Below are 17,060 nucleotides of genomic sequence, written 5' to 3' on the forward strand. Positions count from 1 at the left end.
CATTTATCAAAGGATTCTACTGAATGTAGCAAGTTACCTATGGTACCTGTGTCGTATCAACCCCTTTGCCTTCATGAAGAGAAACGGTTTGCACTCAATTACTGTTTACGAATTGACCATAGAGATGTATATGAGCGCAACATTAGCTGTTATCCAGGAAGCAACCATGATGCATTTATTTTACAGCATTATGCATACATTATTTGAAGAAAGCAACGCCAGAATCAGTCTTAGAAGAATAGGACTATTTCCTATCAGCATGGCTACTAACTCCATTTAGAAACCCCCTGTTTGTTAATCTTCAAATGTCATGTCTGCCTTGAAAGTAATTGTCCTGAGCACGTTATGTACAATGAAAGACAGCATGAAGAAAGGGAAATGGCTGTGTGCAACACTTCAGATTATATCTTCAACAGAGGTGGGAGGTGGCAGAAACAGAAATATCTGGAAAAACTCAGCAAGTCTGGGAGCATCGGTGGAGAAGAGCACAGTTGACATTTCGAGTCCTCATGACCCTTCAACAGAACTAAGTAAAAATAGGAAAGGGGTGAAATATAAGCTGGTTTAAGGGTGGGGGGGGCCGGAATGGGGGCGGGGGGTGAGTGGGGGCTGTTGGGACAAACAGCCTGATAGGAGGAGATAATCAAAAGATGTCACAGACAAAAGAACAAAGAGGTGTTGAAGGTGGTGATATTATCTAAAGGAATGTGCTAATTAAGAGTAGAGAGCAGGATAAGCAAGGTACAGATAGCTCTAGTGAGGGTGGGGTGAAATAATACTAAAAGGGCATAAAAGGTATAGATAAACAATGGGTGGAAATACATTTAAAAATAATGGAAATAGGTGGGAAAAGAAAAATCTATATAAATTATTGGAAAAAACAGAAAGGAGGGGGAAGAAATGGAAAGGGGGTGGGGATGGAGGAGGGAGTTCAAGATCTAAAGTTGTTGAACTCAATATTCAGTCCAGAAGGCTGTAAAGTGCCTAGTCGGAAGGTGAAGTGCTTTTCCTCCAGTTTGCGTTGAGCTTCACTGGAACAATGCAGCAAGCCAAGGACAGACATGTGGGCAAGAGAGCAGGGTGGAGTGTTGAAATGGCAAGCGACAGGGAGATCTGGGTAATGCTGGGTAATGTTCTGTTGAAGGGTCATGAGGACTCAAAACGTCAACTGTGCTCTTCTCCGCCAATGCTGCCAGACCTGCTGAGTTTTTCCAGGTATTTCTGTTTCTGTTTTTGTGTGGGAGGTGGCAGCTTAGGGTTGGGCCTTGCTTGATGGTCCCTACAAGAAAGGTGAAGAAAGTAAGGATAACAGTTTACTGGTGTCAGTAACTTATTGAAATTGGGAGAAAGAATCCCCTTCCAAAATTCCACTCAAATTGCTTCACATACTACTGGTCATGGTTCCACCTGAGGTATGGATGTACACAGCCCCAATTTTGGCATAATTGTAAAAACAGAACCTATAACTTCAAAGGTATTACTTCACGGACATGCCTGATAGAGTGGCAAAATACATTCTGAGGGCTACCTTTTTCAATAGTCCCAGACTTGAGAAATGTGATTTCAAGACAAGGACATTGAAAGTTCAACCGATTACAATGAGTTCTACACACTCCTGCCTGAGTCACATGTCAGGATTCTTGATAATTATTGTTCTTTATGAAATTAAGTTAACTAAATGTGTGTGCTGTCTTTTAAAATAAAGGATATCCACACAGGTCTATAAAGGAAGGCAGCAAGCCTTCTTTGTGCACTGGCTTATGAAATGCACAACTAGCATAGTGACAGTCAAATCTGTCTTTCCAGGCCCATTAGCTAGGATAATAGCACAAAGTGTTAGGAATACTCAGCAGGTCATGCAGCATCTGTAGAGAGAAAGATGACCTGTTTCTCTCTCCACAGATTCTACCCAACCTCCTGGATATTTCCAGCATTTTCCATTTCTATTTCAGATTTCCAGCATCCTCAGTATTTTAATATTCCATTAGTTAGGATGACTCCCATTTGTCTTGAGAACAGCAGTTTTCCTCTTTAACATTCATGCTCCCGGGGAGGGGAAGAGTTAGTCAGTTTCACCGACAAGATTATGGGGATAAGGTCAGTGCCTCTGCTTCCCCTAATCCCCTGTCCCGACCTGGTGGGAACAAACAGTAAAGAGCCACTTAGCCAGTCAAGTTTTGAACAAGAGTCTGCGGGACACAAGACTTGGCCTGTTGCTGAGAACAAAACAAAAACGCAGAAGGTCAGGTTTTGTATTTGGAAGTCACCTGGAAGAAAGGCAAAGCCAAAGCAGTTGAGTCAAGCCATGAAAGGGACAGAGTTGATACATTGGTCCTTGCTTTCAAGGATAAAAGTGAGATTGGGATAAATAAGTGGAATTCATTTGAATGACTGCTCCGAATGTTCAGTTGTTTGTAAAATAGAAGAACTTAACAATGCGCATCTGATCTTAACTCACCAAGAGTTTCAGTTCACCTTCATTCTGTTCAGAACACAAGAGAATTCATCCATGGGATGGAAGCATTGCTGGCAAGGCCAGCATTTATAGCCCATTGTAATTGCCCTTTGAGATGCTGATGCTGATCTATGTTCTTGAACTGCTGCAGACATGTGGTGAAGGTATGCCCTCAGTGCAGTCAGGGAAAGGAGTTCCAGGATTTGACTCAGTACCAGTGAAGGAACAGCAATATAATTCCAACTCAGGATGACATGTGGCTTGGTGGGGAACTTGCAAATGGTGGTGCTTCCAAACATCCATTGCCCTTATTTTTCTAGGTGGTAGAGTTTAGAAGGTGCTGTCAAAGGACCTTTGGTGAGTTGCTGCAGTGCATCTTGTAGATGCTGCACACTGTGGCCACTGTGTGCTAGTGGTGGAGGGAGTGAATGTTTATGGTGGTGGATGGGGTGCCAATCAAGTGGGCTGGTTTATCCTGGATAGTGTCAAGCTTCCTGACTGTTGTTGGAGCTGATCTCAAGTGTTCCATCACAATCCTGACTTGTGTGATGTAGATGGTGTTCAGGCTTTGGGCAATCAAGGGGTGAGATACTCACCACCACATTCCCAGATTCTGACCTGCTGTTGTAGGCACAATATTTATCTCGCTGATCCAGTTAGGTGTCTGGTCAGTGATAGCACCCTCCCTCCACCACCTCCCCAGCCCATCCCCAGGATGTTGATAGTAGGATATTCAATGATGGTAATGCTGTTGAATGTCAAGGGCATTTGGTTAGATTCTCTTTTGTTGGAGACAATCATTGTCTGGCAGTTGTCTTTCATCCCTATTTGGACCAAGGCTGCAATGAGGCCTGGGGCTGAGTGGCTGTGACAGAACCCAAACTGAGCACCAACAAGCAAGTTATTGCTGAATTGCCACTTTAACACTGAAAAAAGACACCATCCATCTGATGATTGAGTGTAGACTAATAGGGTGGCAATTGGCCAGATTGAATTTGTCCTTTTTTTATGGATAGGACATACCTGGGAAATTTTCTACATTGTCAGGTAGATGCCAGTGTTATTGATGTACTGAAACAGCTTGACTAGGGTTGTAGCTACTTCTATAGCACAATTTCTCAGTATTACAGCTGGAATATTGTCAGGCCCTATAGCTTTTGCTGTATTCAGTGCCTTCAACCATTTCTTGATATCACATAGAGTGAATCAAATTGGCTGAAGACTGGCATCTGTGTTTCTGGGGACCTCAGGAAGAGGCCAAGATAGATCATCCACATGGCACTTCTGGCCGAAGATGGTTGAAAATGCATTAGCCATGTCTTTTGCACCGATGTGCTGAACCCTGCCAGCATTGAGGATGGGGATGTTTTTGAAACCTCCTCCTCCTTGGTCAAAGAGGTGGGGTTTAAAGAGGATCTTAGGAGAGCTGGAGAGGTAGAGAAGCTTAGGGAAGAAATTCTACAGCCTGGGCATAGGCAGCTGAAGCTGATTGGTGATTCACAAGAAGCCAGAATGGCAGGAGTGCAGAGATCTTGGAAAATTGTAATTCTGGAGGAGGTTACAGATGGTGAGAGGTCTAAAACCCTGAAGGGATTTGAAAACAGGGATGAGAATTTTGAAACTTTAAACTCTTTAAACACTTAGGCTGGAATTTAGTGCTGATGGTGATCCCACCGATGGCCTAAAAACAGGGGGGCTGGGGGAGGTGGTGAACCTGCTTCAGTGGTCAGCAAGACCTGGGGCTGCATCTTGACAGCAGCAACGAATGGCCATCCCTACTGAGGCCAGACACCACCCCAAGAGCTGCCAGCCAGTGGGAGGGCCAGCAGCTCAGCTGCCTCTGCTGCAGGAGTGGCAGCCACTGCTGGGTGCTGCACTTTTAGGAGGAGGGCACATCGGCAGGGTCAGTCAAGCAGGTCCAAGCAGAGGCAGGGATGGTAGGTGTTTTGGTAGGACAGGCAGGGCCATTTTCAGTGGGGGAGGAGGGGAGCCCATCCATGGGGCAAAGGATGGCCAAAAAAGAGTGCTGCCAGATGATTTCCCCTCATGGCAGAGTGTTCCCTGTCACTTACTAAATCCAGCACAGGGAGGAAGAGGCCCATGTGGCTCAATTAGGCTCTGGGCAGGAGAGTCATCAGTCACCTTCATTGCCACTGGCATGGCAGCAGGAAGATGATGGGCACCCCAGTTGCCACCATCCCTTGCATTTTACAGATTCCACCTCCTCCCAGCCCATCCTCACGAGGGCTGGTAAAATCCAGCCCTTGGTTATCCTCTGGGAGATAATGGGAGGCAATAATTTTAGGGACCAAAACATCTTTGCAAATGCGTGAAAAGAATAAATACATTCAAATGGAGGCACAAAAATGAAAAATGACCTCTACGAGTAGGAACAGTAGAAAGCAAGGAAAATAAACCATGCTAAGAACAATTCCAAGTCAATAATGTCCACATAACCTCTTCCCCTTTCTCCCCTAGATTGTCCCTATGGAATAGAGGCATGTGACTAAACATCCCAGATTGCTAAAATGCACAGACATTACACATACCTTCATAGGCCCAATCAAATTGTAATTAATGGCTGAATTGCCCCAGCTTTGCATTAAATGCAGTAGATGGTGTCAAAAAAGATGTTTTACCCACTGGCTGCAATGGTGGGTTTCGTTCCATATCGTCCCCTTCCTGGTGCATTTATAATGCATTCACAGGAAACATCCTGGATTGCTGGTGGGTGAGCTTGGATTTTCCTGCCAGAACGTGACATAAGCGCTTCCTCACTCCAGGCACCATATTTAAAAGCGCGCCCTGCTTCATGACTACAGACCAGGACTGCTCCAGGCAACAGATGCCCCCAGAAGCAGGAAGATGGCAGCCCCCAAATTTCATGATGTGTCTCTGGGGTCCCTGCTGGATGCAGTGAAAGTTCACCGTGATGTCCTCTACCCCTGCTCTGGCCGCAGGAGGTCCTCCAGAGTCACCAATCTGGCTTGGGAGGCAGTGGCAGTGGCAGTCAGTGACACTGGAGCACAGAGGAGGTCAGCCTTCCAGTGCAGGAAGAGGGTGAATGCTCTCATTTGTTCCACCAGGGTAAGTCAGCCACCTCATCACCCTCAAATCACACACTCACAAACCCATCACACATCCACAGGGATCTCACACCTCAAGGGACAACATCACTAACTCTTGTACACACCCTCACATCTCCATCAGGCTCATAGCCTCTGGAGCTTGTGTCTTCATCCCATCCATGGCTCCACTCACCCCACGAACATTCCACATAGTTCCATATGTCCTGCTCAAACTCTCTCTATCTGTTTTCATGCAGAAGTTGGCTCACGACAGCAGGGAGAGGTCCCAGACTGGAGTGGAGTGGCCCACATGAGGCCTCTCACACACTTTGAGGAGCCTGCCATCGTGCTGACTGGTGAGGATGTGGACCACGCCTGCGGCAATGGTGAGGTTGGTGGCGAATAGCCATGTGAGGATCCTGCCACAATCCATTTCTCTCTCAATGCAACTGCGATGCTCTCTCCCCTGCTTCTGACTTTGCTGCCAAGCACTAAATATCTCTACTTTGGTTCACAGGGAGCTCTGCTAAGGGCCAGACACCCTCAGCCAGCCAATCCCTCAGCTCCATCCAGGTCCTCACCTCCAGCTAAGAGGACTTCTCCTCCATTGAAGAGCTGGAAATAAGCAGCCTGGAAGACCCATTAGAATGCTTACCCACATCCTCCTCCAGCGCAGAGACACACACCTCGGTGGGACCTAGATCTAGAGCAGCCTCGGGTTCGCAATCTGGTGGTCACCACATGCACGCATGTCCGTAGCAGGAGGAGGCAGCTTCAGCCGAACTCCCTGGCACTTGGAAGTCTGCTGGGCAAGAGGCCTCTGTGAGGACCAAGCCAGATGATGAACCTCTGGATTCAGCCTTCCAACTCATCATGGAGAGTCAGCAGAAGGCGGGGGAGCATCACACAGAGCTGTTGGAAGCCCTCAACAGAATGGCACGTGAGCTGGAGGAGTGCATCTGCCTGATCTCTGATGAAGTGGTGCCCCCATGTGTGCGTACGGAGGTCTCCATGGGAAGGATGATGGACGCCATAGAGATCCTGGTTAAGTAGAACCTGGAGATACGCACCAGATCTGCACTCCATCATGGTATCCATGGGTGAGTTCCTGCAGTGGCAATGTGAGGAGGAAATGGGGCATCTCGATATCCCTGCAGGTGCTCCTTCCCCTCAAGGAGTCAGGCGAGGGCCCTCAGTCACCTGAAGGGATGGGGAGCAGCAGCTGGATACCTCTGCATCATCCACTCAGAAATCTCAGAGGCTGCCCTCTCCCTCTGAGCCCACTATGCCTGTGACCCCTCTCTGATACCACAGAGGGAGCACCTGGCCCACAGAAGGATGGACAAAGCAAGTCAGGGCCCTCAAAGCCTCGGCTCTCCAGATGATGCACACTGAAGTCATAAGAGGCAACGGATCCAACCATTGCACAGTTTGTCTCCACCCCTGCTGCGGATGTCAGGGCAGCACCTAGAAGAAGTGGTAGGCCTAGAAAAGTTAAGAAATTCTGATCACAAGTGGTTGCGTAGGTGAACACATTTTGTTGCTTTATAACCTGAAAATATATTCATTTTCACTGAGTAATGTGTAAAGGTGTCCTTCAGCTTCATTGACAGGCTTCATGAGGCCTGCCTCTGCATCCGCCACCCCCCCCCCACCCCCGCACGCAGCCGGACCATGAGTGATTCTGGAGGGAGAAGTATGTGTGTGTGTGTGTGTGTGTGTGTGTGTGTGTATGTGTCAGGGCCTTTCGGAGTCTCATGCAAGCACTCTCCCACACACACGGATCTAACCTGCATCACACTTATCTCACTGTCTCGAGTATTGTCAGTGCTGCCTGCTGAGGTTCCCTTTCAGTTGTCCATCTGAGCTGACCTGCATCTCTGCCCACCCACTGATCACACTCCCATGCAGCACCTGTGCCTGTCTAACATGAGGCTCCGCTCACTTTCGATTTGAAATCCATGATTGTTGTCAAGTTTTGGGTCAGCTCCCCCGTCCTTTCCGCTCCCCCAGTCACCCATGCCCTTTCCCCAGTCACTGTGGAACCCTCTGGCATCACCTTCCACTGTCACCTACTAACCCGAACCCATGTCATTCCAGGATATCCAGGTGAACGTGCACATTCCCTACCTTCCTGAAAATCCCACCCCCCATTCAAATTGACCTTCCTGACCTCCTCCTTCCCGCCCCCAGATTCCACGTCTGCCACCGAGTCCCCACCAGCCAGCCTCGCCACCCCTTCTACCTCTACTGATGCACCATCCCCTACCGGCTTCCTCTGGCTTCTCCCACACTCACCATTCCTTCCTACCACACCCACCCTCAATTCACTCCTCCAAAGGCGGTCATTGACTCTGCAGTCCCCACCTTTTCACAGCCACCTGAACATCCCTTACACCCTCCTCCCCCTGGATGCCTTCCCTCCCCTGGCCTACCTCCCTTACACCTTCCCCTCCACTTAAACCTACCCCTTCCCCGAGTTGCAGCGTTACCCCCATTACGCCCTCCTCCCCCGAACTACCTCATCCCCCGACATCTTCATTCCACTCCCCTCCAACCTCACCCCTCTCAACACCTACATTCCCTCTTCCCAACCTAACCACCCCCTTTCACACCTTTGCCCCCACCTCCCAACCTCAGCCCGCAGTACACCTTCCTCTCCCACTTACATCTAGACCTTCCTCTCCCACTGCCCTGTACACCTTCCTCTCTTTCTCACAGCTGGACCTTCCTCTCTCCCCACCTTCGCTGATCATTCGTAGCTTCATAGCGTTCCGTAGCCAAGATCATGATGCTCCGAAGCAGATCCGAAGTATCAATGAGGACCTTCCACCTTCCGCGAGCTGCTTTGTAGCGGAGCCATGTGCCTGAGGATCCACCCAATACGTGATGCATGTGTTTCGGGGTCTGGTGCCTGTAGGGCTCCAGCATCTTCTTCTTCTCAGATGCCCATGATCTGAGCAGGGCCGCAACAGTGAGCCCTGACTTCTGCACGTCATACTTGGCCAGACATGTTTTGGGCCGGTGTGTTTTCCCTCTGGCGTAACGGTAAATCGGGCGTGGGAGGACAATTCCGGTCAGGTCTTACTTTGCATCGCATTAGTGGGATGCAAATTGTGTTCATGCTGGCCTCAAACGGGATTCATGTTCAGCCATGGCGGACACCATCGGGTGATCCCGCTGTGATTTCGCGTCGGCATGAAACCAGTTTCTGCCCCTCATTGCCGAATTCTTCCCCCCACAAAGTCTGCCATGACGCCCATCACCAATGGGACCGGACCATTTTGCCCTATATTCACGTTATTCAAACGTCCTAATTTTATTTTGTGAACTGTAAAAATTAGTTGCAACAAAGGAAGTTATGAAAGTGCATTCGAAAATGCGGAAGTAAATTGATTTGACACACAGGGGAACGTTTTTCTCTATTAGCCAGATGTTTTGAATAAAAAAGATGCAAGTATAAGGTGATGTTCTCTATTTTGGACTTCCTACCACCACTAATCTTCAGTGGCACTTGCTGAAAGTGCTGGTATTAAAGGTTTGGGCAGCGACAGGGTAGCACTATGATAACCTGGCAGCACTCTGTATCCAGGTTTATGCACAAAGCACAACCATTAGGTGAGGTACTACAGGCCTGCCAACGTGCTTGGAAACACAGCCCCTAGGAACTGCAGGCTTGAAGACAGGGTGGACAAAAGGAGAAAACTGGAGGAGAAAAATAAATGTAGTTCAACATGATATTAGAATAGAAGCATATATATCATACCTTGCTCTCTCTAGATGGGGACGTTGCTGAGTTCAATTAACTTTGACGCCTCGAAGAATGCTTAAAAACATCAACATTTTGTCGTTGATTGACTGAACAAGAGGGGCCATATTGATCAGCACCAACGTCTCCTTCCTGGCAGCTTGTATCGCCACTTTTGCAGAAGAGAGGTCTTCTGACCCACAAAGAGTCACCCTCCTTTATTGACCCTCCATTATAATTAATATATTTCAAAACTAATCAAATTATAAAGCTAATTTAAATTTCAATACAGGATTATTTTTCAGCTAACAGTGGAAAATGGACCAATAAATAGTATTATTCAATAAAATTCTGCTAATTTATTTGGAATATCTGAACTAAAATCTATTTTTTGACTAGGAGGTTTTCTTCTTTCTTTCGATTGTAATCAATGAACTGCTAATAGATTAACGATTTTATTAAAATAATGAAGACCAGAAATTCAGCTAAAAATATTAATCAATAAGTTAAAAAAGTACAGTAATATCTATGATGTGTTTTATATGAGTTTAAAATGGCTTGTCTAAAGTCTTTGCAGCATGATTATGTTCCTCAAACTTATGTTGAACATCATTGTAATAGCATAGGAGTGCGAGGACAGGGAGGTCAGAGTGGTAGTGGGACAGAGAATTAAAATGATGGGTGACTGGAAGCTCAGGGTCACAGTTGTGTTCTGAATGGAGGTGTTCAAAAAAGTGGTCACCCTATTGGTGCTCAATCTCCCCAGTGTAGAGGAGACCACATTGTGGCCAGCAAATACAGTATTTGAAATAGAAAGAAGTTTAAGTAAATGACTGTTATACCTGGAAGATGGGAAAGCAGGAGGTAAAAGTACAGGCAGTGCAGCTCCTGCACTTGCATGGTGAGATGCTGTGGGAAATGGAGGGGTGTTGGGATGATTGAGTGGACCAGGGTGTCACAGAGGGATCAGTCACTTCAGAAAGGAGGTGGTGGACTTACCTTGGAGTTGAACGTGAAGACTGGTAGGGTGGAAAGTGAGGACAAGGGGAACCCTAACCTGGTTCTAGAAGCAAAGGTTCTAAGAGATCATAATTGTGTGAAATAAAGCGGATAGCGTAAAAGGGCCTTACCAATCATGGTGGAGGGGAATCCTCAATAAGGGAAAAGGAAGGCATATCGGAAGCACTGGTATGGAAGGTTCATCATCAGAACGGAAAAGATAGGGATGGAGAAACTGAGAGAATGGAATAGAGACCTTACAGGAAGTGGGGTGGGTTGAAGTGTAGTCAACTTAGCTGTGGGAGTTATTGGATTTATAATGGATATTGGTCGATAGCCTATCCCCAGAAATGAAGACACAGAAGTCAAGGAGGGGAAGAGTTGGAGGTTGATCATATGAAGGCAAAGAAAGGGTGTAAGTGGGAAGCAAAGTTGATTAAATTTTCCAGTTCCTGGCGAAAGCAGGAAATGGCACTGATACAGTCATCATTTTCCTCCTTTATTATCCCACTACCATCTCTTTTTGACTTAAAGCATCATCTCTTTCGTCATTTAATCTCTCTCATCTTGCACCCTGTCACAGGCCTTACCTTTTGTTTAATACACATGATTTTTGTTTTAGTGTTGTTTATCTTCTACTTCAACTCATCAACCTTCCTCAATCCATTCAAAGGCTTCATTTTAATTCACATTAATTTTTTAACTACAAATTGATTTTTTGTTCCTTGTTTCACTTTTTTATTTTTTAATTGCTTCCTTTTAGTTTACTTAGTTTTAATTTAAGTCTGCTAAACTTTTGCAGTAACAAATAGCACTTTTAGTTTTTTACTGTTACTATATCTGCAATACAATATGACAGAATTTGGAGACAACTATTGTGTTAAGGGTTAAAATCAATTTCTCCTCATCTGTGCAGTATAATGGAACATTCCTACATGCCCTCTTAGAAAGAAAAACATGGAATTTATATTGCCCCTTAAAATGCCCCAAAACACTCCAGATCCAATAAATTACATTTGAAGTTCAATAACAGTTGTTACATAAGCAATCAAGAGAACCTTTTAGCACACAGCCAGTCCCACCAAATGGAAATGAGGTAAAAGGCCAATAAAACTGATTTTAATCATTTTGGTTGTGGGATGAAAGTTGGTCAGGATATGAGAAAACTCATTGCTCTTCTTCCAAAAGGGCCATGTGGTGTCAGTTGTGGCTTAGTTGGTAGCATCTTTCCTCTGCATTAGATGGTTGTGGGTTCAAATCCCACTCAAGGGCTTAAGCATGAAAAGTATTGCTGACCCTCCAGTACTGAGGGAATGTAGCACTGTCAGAGGTTTTGCCTCTTGGAGAACACCTGAACTTGAGGCCCTATCTACCCTCTCAGGTGGATGTAAAAGAGCCTGTGGTACTCGTTCAAAGTAGAACGAGGGAATTATTTGTCCTGCCCAATATTTGTCCCTCAAACAACAATAAAAAAACAGATTATCTGGTCATTATCACATTGCTGCCTGTGGGAGTTTGCAAATTGGCTGCTGCGTTTCCGACATTACAATAACGACTGCACTTCAAAGCTACTTAATTGACTGTAAAGTGCTTTGGGATACTTAGTGGTTGTGAAAGGTGCTATATAAGTGTAAGTTTTTTCTTTCAATAGGCGGATAAGACCTTAGTTTAATGCTTTATCTAAGATATGGAACAATGTTGCATTTGTCAGTACGGCATTGAAATAGATTACCTAGATTATCTCCACAATTCCCACAGCCTTCCGGAAATGAATGTCTAACAACTGAGTCAAGCTGTTACATACCATGCCCTTTATGTGCTGGACGATCAATAGTACAGTCCACAAAACTTATGTCCACAGGGTTCAGGCTGACTGGTGGGTTTCAGTGACTTGCAACATGACATTGTTCAGTGAATTTGGGACCAGGCCAAAATCTATACCTTTATCTGTAACTATTTACTCTGCCACTAAAATCCCTTTTAAAGTTTTAGCATAATTTATAACATTATGAGATCTTATTTTAATTTCAATTTAAAAGAATGAAAACAAACCTGCAAAAATCCCTATTGGGGCTATTATAATATTACAATGGCACAAGTCATCTAAGAAAAAGGCAAATGCTTCAGCTCATCTTAATGCTGATGTGATGGTTTTACTGCTTCTCCTATTGACACACATCAACTTAGGTTAATGTTGGATCTAGTGCCCTTGGTTTGCTGGGGTTAACGGATCCAGGTTGCACGCTTTGTTTGGGGTGACTGGGTAGGTACAGAGACAGAACATTAGGAGGTGATTGTTACAATAAACACATGGGGAGAATTTTCTCCCCGTCGGTGGCGGGGGGGAGTGCTGAGTGGGAGCGGGTGCAGGCGCACATGTAGCCAATTGCCACCTATGATCGGCTGTGCGCTGCCAGGTTTCCTGAAAAACGCAGAGGCCGCTAGGGCTCTTTGCCTGCCCACCAATCTTAAGGTTAGGCATTACGAATGAAAATAATTGCTTCCTTAATGGCCTTAATAGGCCCTTAACTTTTTGGTGGGTTCCGCAGCCGACTCCTGCACGCGGCCGCCGAACGAAACATCGCGATGGCGTCGGGACGCATGCCCGATGTCATTGCGCATCAGCATGTCAGGCCTGCCCCCGCATGCCAATGGAAAAATCCTGCCCATGGTTCCATAGATAGGCTCCGTTCTTCCTACCTTTAAATTATGTTGTGAATAGATACCAGCATTTATTACATCAGGCCTTTCAAAACTATTTACCTCATTGGGTTTTTGCCTGTGTCTGACAGTCTGCCTGATTCTATGTTTACAATTTCTGATGAGGTGTCCATATGAATGGCAGAAGAAACATTCAATCTTTTTAAATTATGTTTCATTACGGGGCTGTCTATTTCCATCTCTGTTACTACGATGCCATGCTTTTCCTGCTGAGATTTCCTTTTTAATTTGTCTGCTAGTGGTGGCTGCTTTGCGCTTCACAACAAACCTCTGCACTTTTGAGCTCCTTTTGGTTGAAGCTCCCTGCCCAACATGGAGGAAGGCTCCATTTTGCGTTCTTCGAATGTATTCTGAGTCTCGCACTGCACCTTCCATTGCAAGAATCATTTCCAATGCCTTTGGAAAATCTAGATTTGTTTCAGTCAACAATCTCCTCTGAATCGTATTTTCATTTATACCGCACACCAAACGATCTCTGAGCATATCATTGATAGAAATACCAACCTCGCAATATTCAGTTAGTTGCTTCAGACTCACCACATAAGAAGCAACTGTCTCCCCCACAGCTCTAATTCTTGAGTTAAATTTAAACCTTTGTATGGCCACTGACGGCTTGGGCTGGCAATGATGCTTTACAAGGTTCACTAAATCATCAAAATTTTTGGAGTCTGGGGCACTAAGTGTCAGAAGATTTTAAATTAACCCATATGTCTTACTCCCACATGTGGACAGAAGGATCGCGCGCCTCTTCTGCCCCGCAATATCCTTTGCCTGGAAAAAGAACGCGAGGTGTTCAACATAGTGAGACCAGTCTTGCGAGGTTGGATTGAATGGCTCCACTCTTCCAAATTGCGGCATCTCTTAGGGAATTAATTCAATGCTCAGAAGGAAATTTTCTTTAACTTGCAGCCACCATGCGAGGTACGGCTCAATTTCAGTTCTTCTGGCTTCCTTCGTTTTTCTCGCTTTTTACTTAGTTTTTTTCTGTGATTTTTCATGCTTTTACTCTCATCGCCAGTTTGGTGAATCCAGTGCCTTTGATTTGTTGGAGCTAAAGGATCCAGGCTGCATGCTTTGTTCGGGATGACTAAATCGGCACAGAGACAGAGAACATCAGCGGGTTTTGGTTGGAATAAACACATGTTGTTTATTTACAAACTAACTCTGCAGCTATACTTGTGTGCTCACTCATCATCTGCCTTCACTCATCAGTGACTCACTCAAGACTCACATAGGGGTAGCCCATGCTACTCTGCTATTGGACAATAAGATCATTTGACCTTACAGTACAATTCTCATCTTAAAGGCATATTATATTTCAGATTACTACAGTTATCAACAAAGTTTTGGAGATTTTTAAAAATGTTTACATATTAGTGCCACCTACTGGTTTCAATCTGTACACTGCCCCTCATTGCAATAAGAAGACCAAATAAACAGAATGAAGCCAAGATCAATGATAATGATTTGGAAAACTTGACAGTTATAGCTCATGGATAGCAGTGCAAGAGGCAGCATACTGAATTATCCTTAAGTAACTTACCAGCAATGCACTTAAAAGGAAAGATTAGACACAGAAGCAAGAGGTTATTTTACTACATTTCTAATCTAAGTGAAAACTCTCTGCTCTCATGAAATTTCAATTTTACTCGCCCAGAAATCACTATGCTCTGTTTAACTATTGCAGTTTCAGAGAACTATGTAAAGCAGCGGTTTACAAAGTTTTCCTTGCAGCATTGAGATAGGAGGTCAAAAATCATCTCAGGCAGGTGATTTGTAACCCTCCTATTTGTAATCTCTTTTTAAGTTATTTCCAATATAAAACAGAAAATGCTGAAAATATACACCAGGTTGATCGGCCTTTGAAAGAATGAGGACAGTTGCCTGATTCATGGGGAGGAGTCTTTCTCTTTGCTAATCTGTCACTAATTTATCAATTATATTGTAAAAGCTCCTTGGTGCAGAAAGTGGAAATGTTTACAGTCCATTTGAACTGCTCAGTTAAGCTGGGGGTCCAAAGTTGAGGTTTGAGCTGAGGTGAATTTGTACAACAGTGAGGATAACCATAGAGTTCATTGGATTCCTGCCACACCTGTCATGAGACAACTTGACACATTATTGGAAGATGTATTCACTTGCTATAACACTCATATCTAGCCTTGAGCAAGCATAGAGTATAAACTAGAGAGACATTCAGTTGTATTAAGTTCCAACGGACTAACTATATACAGGGCGACTAACATTGGTAGGTAGGTGTTTCGTATAAACCATGGTATGAAAGATTATATTGGGTCTGGAGTTGTGCTTCTTTAAACATATGTCCTCCTAAGGACTGAAGTTGCTTCACTGTGTCATAAAATAAATTATTACATGATTGGTAGTTTTCAACATGCAGAGAAAATGCATAAAATCTGACATTTTGGAGTTCACAGCATTCTTTTATATAAAGCCTCTAATTCATTCCATGGATCATTTAGATGTTTATCTTTGTATTCAAACTGCCTGAAACTGCACAATCCATTTTTATATGGATATATAACTCAAATATTTTTGCTATACTCTTGCAGTATAATTATTTTTCTAATAATTTCAAATGTGTATTACAGAAAAAAGGGACACACTGTTGAAGATTTTCACCTTGCACTCATCAGGACAGATACAAGAATACCATTTGTAAAGGGAACAACAATTTATATTGCACGAGAAGAGAGTGCTGATTGGTTGGCATGTGGACTCTGATTGGTAGAGGCATTGCCATGGAGTGCAGTTAACTGCCAAGCTTTCGTTTAAATTCAAACCAGACAGGCCACTCTGATTGGTCAAGGCATTGCCATAGGGAATGAACCAGGGAATGGCTTTTCCCCCAGGCTTTTGCTTAGTTGAAAAAGGCACAATGCATGGGCATGCCCCTTCCGTTTGGAAAGGACAGAGCCCTATGTGTGAATATAAGTAGCCTCTAGCACATGTAAGTGAGCCATACTGCGAGCCTGACTGAAAATCTTAATTGGTTATCAGTGTAATTCTTAGCACAGTCAGGATTGATTAGCAAGCGTTGTCTAATCACAGAATCACATCCAATGTTAGACACTATGTTTTGAGTTTTTCAAGCACAGGTTGGTTGGATACAGTCAGTACTTTGCCTGTTGTGGACAGTCAAACAGGTGTGCTGTTTGATATGATTTGCCAGTCATTGGGAAGTGTGGCCTACATGACTGGCATCACACCAGTACTAAAATTCATATATCACATTACGCATTTGTGTGATAGGCAGAATTTCTTTTTGGCTTGTGGCAGCGTCGTGTTAGTGGCGAATACCACTCGTATTGCTACTGCATAGTAGCAGCGGGAAACAGCTAGCTTCACCTGTTGCTCAAATTTTTGAGATATCTTGCCATTCGAGGGTAATCTGGGGTAGACTGGACACATTTCAGGACTGAAATTGGCAACCTTAAGCCATTCATGAGTTTGCGCAATATATAGCGAGCAATTATCTGATCAGGGTAGCCATTATCCTGCAGGATGGCTTTAATGCGCCCGAGTTCAGCATCAAGCTTGCACGGTGAGCAAATGGCTTGGGCCCTATTTTAGAGATTGCCAAAAAGGACAATCTTATAGCACTGGAACTATAGGGAACCCAATGCATATATTGACCAGTGAAAGTAGGCTTGTGGTAGATAGTAGTAGAGAACCCATGTGGCAGATTTATCAACTAGCATGTCGAGGAAAGCACCCAACTAGCTGCACTGAAATGTGATGGCATATTACTTGCTCATATCCTGGAGTGGAGCTTGAACCTACAGCTCTCTGACTCAGAGGTGAGACGACTACCAATGGAACAAGGCTGATATTTAAGACAGAACAGCTAATATTTATATTTCTGTAGGAGCCTCTGCCATCTGATTATCACACAGGCTTGCTGACAGGAGCAGAAAAGTCAATTGCCCAATATTTCCCAGTTGGAGATAAGAAATTGGTTAACAGAAGGGAAGAACTTAAGTACCATAATGTGATACTGTGCCAGTCCAAAGTAGTGCACTCCATGTCTGCAGTAAGTTATTCACATTCTTGG

At 44.6% G+C, this 17,060-nt stretch overlaps 1 protein-coding gene across 1 annotated transcript in view; it reads left to right on the top strand.

Moving 5' to 3' along the window:
- si:ch211-283g2.1 (sodium- and chloride-dependent GABA transporter 1) overlaps positions 1-17,060 on the top strand; it is a 150,452-nt gene that overhangs the window by 56,846 nt on the left and 76,546 nt on the right. The window lies entirely within an intron of this gene.

The sequence above is a fragment of the Carcharodon carcharias genome, chromosome 10 (assembly GCF_017639515.1).
Source record: "Carcharodon carcharias isolate sCarCar2 chromosome 10, sCarCar2.pri, whole genome shotgun sequence".
Taxonomy (NCBI): Eukaryota; Metazoa; Chordata; class Chondrichthyes; order Lamniformes; family Lamnidae; genus Carcharodon; species Carcharodon carcharias.